This window comes from Chrysochloris asiatica, unplaced genomic scaffold (assembly GCF_000296735.1).
Source record: "Chrysochloris asiatica unplaced genomic scaffold, ChrAsi1.0 scaffold00326, whole genome shotgun sequence".
NCBI lineage: Eukaryota > Metazoa > Chordata > Mammalia > Afrosoricida > Chrysochloridae > Chrysochloris > Chrysochloris asiatica.
Window position 1 is genome coordinate 1,361,783 of NW_006408844.1, and position 2,579 is coordinate 1,364,361.

A 2,579-nucleotide genomic window follows, 5' to 3' on the forward strand; every position below is an offset into this window, starting at 1 on the left:
AGTTAATGGACTATAAGGCAACCTCAAAGAAAATGAACACTTCACAACATACCAAGAAAAAGAAAATCCAAGAAGAACATGGAAACATTAAAACTATGAGGAAACTCACAAGAAAGAACACAAAAAGCATGAACTTAACAAAGGAAGACAAACAGAACAAAGAAGCAGCAACACCACACACACAAAAAAACATAATGGCAGCAATTAATACCTATCGATAATTACACTGAATGTAAATGGATTAATAATGGCAGCAATTAATCCATACCTATCTTCATTATTTTATTCTTTTGGTGACTGTAGGTTCCTTCTGTTGCTCAGTTTCTAATTGTTGGAGATGCTGTGTTAATGTGTTGATGTTGGTTCTTTCTTCTTTTTGGATGTGCGCATTTATCTCAATAAATTGTCATTTTAGCACCGCTTTCGCCGTGTCCCAAAGAGTTTGGTATGTTGTACTTTCATTCTTGTTTTTTTCCTAGGAACTTTATGAATTCACGTTTAATTTCTTCTTTTAACCAGTTGCTTTTCAGCAGGGTAACTGGGTTTCCATGTATTCGACTTTATTTCCTTAGTCTATTTGAATTGCAAGGTCAGCTATTCAAATTAACTAGCCACTCCTTGGAAATCCTATACAGGGTTGCTATGAGTCAGAACTGACAAATTGGCACTTATCAACAACAGTTGTATGACCAGGGCTCCTCACCCTCGTCCTCTCCCTTAGGGGCATGAATATGTCTCCAAACCTCCTACTCTGCCAAACGTAGAAGAGACACTCAGAAAATTGTTCACTGAATTGGAGACACCAGAGAGATCTTTTCTTCCCTACCTCTCTCTACCACTGCACAGATGGAAAAAGCAAGACTCAGAGGGATAGAGGCACATAATAAGTGAGAGATAAAGTTGGTGAGGAGCTAGGACTCTTAGTCCCCAAGCCAGGTTCAGTCCTTTACAGCAGGCTAGCTTCTGGTGTGCCCCCTGTTCTCTCACTTCTTATCAACCATGGTGTTGGACAAGGGACTTGCTTTCTTTGACTCATTTGTTGAAAGGGCATAGCCATGCCATGGCAGGGTTGTATGATGAGATGAGAGGTGATAAGATGAGGTATGTAAAGCTTAGCATTAGGTTGAACACCCAGGTTATTGGGTTTTCTGTCCTTATCTCTTCCTCACCAACACTGTAACTGACACATAGACAATCCCAATAGGAAGGATCTACTGGGGCAAGTTCTGTACCCTGGGGAACAGTGCCCTTGATGGGTTTGAACTGTTGACCTTGCAGTTAGTCTAGTAGTGTTCATCCTACCGCATCACATCGGGACTCCACATCTCCTTTATTATTGTTGATAAGTGCCAGTGTGTCAGTTCTGACTCACAGCAACCCTGTATAGGATTTCTTTTCTTTTCTTTTCTGGTCATCTGTGACATCATAGGATTGTTATAGTCTTTAAGGACAGAATGCTTAAATAATGCTTACATCAGATCCTGGAACATCAGTTCAATATTTACTGCTGTTTCCAATGATTTCTACTGTCTTGTCTTCCTGTAGTAAGTCCTTGAACATAATCATTTGAATCCTTCCTGCGAGTACACTCCTTTTCTAAGATCTACCATTCCATGTACATACAGCCAACCTGGATCATTTTATATACAACCAATCTCTCTTCCTGTATCCCTGTACCACCTCCCTGACCCTGTCTCCCTATTCCAGCTGTCTCTGCTGACTACCTCTGAGTACTCCATTCTCATTCCAGCTTACCTGCTAAGCCTGGTCAAAACTCGTGTCTCCATTGCAAAGCCTTGGTGGAAGAACAAGGCTGGGTATGAGCCATGGCCCATGAAACCCTCCAGCTCCTCTTTCAGGCATACCTCCCATGGTACCTTGCTTCAGGATGGCACTCCTATGGGATACCACACCTATTATCCATCAGGGACCAACTTAAAGGTATCTACTAGAACATGTGTATGTGAGAGGGGGATTTGCCCTTGGGCTTTGCTGATAATGAGAAGAGCATCATTTACAGTCCTCAAAGGCGCAGAACTTTACACAAATGGTGCAGCCATTATTTTCATTATCCAATCTGAGCCTCACAACAGTAGAGGAGACAGGAAGTAACAATAGGGGAGACAGAAAGTCCAAGAGAAGGAAAATGAGATTTAGAGAAACAGAATAACTTGTCTCTGTTGATACTTCATCACTCTTCTGTCAGTTTGTCTATTGTGGTGACTTGCATGTTGCTGTGATGCTGGAAAGGAGCTCTGGTAGCGTAGTGGTTATGAATCGGGCTGCCAACCTCACAGTCAGCAGTTTGAAACTACCAGCAGCTCCGTGGGAGAAAGATGAGGCATTCTGTTCTCGTAAAGATTTATAGCCTTGGAAACCCTGTGCAGGGTTGCTATGAGTCAGAACCGACTCCACAGCACATAACAACAACAACATGATGCTGGAAGCTATGGCATCAGTATTTGAAATATGAGCAGTGTCACTCATGGTGGATAGGTTTAAGTGGAGCTTCCAGATTAAGATACATACACTAGGAGAATGGAATGGTGGACTATGTCTCAATGCTGAACTGCTAAAAA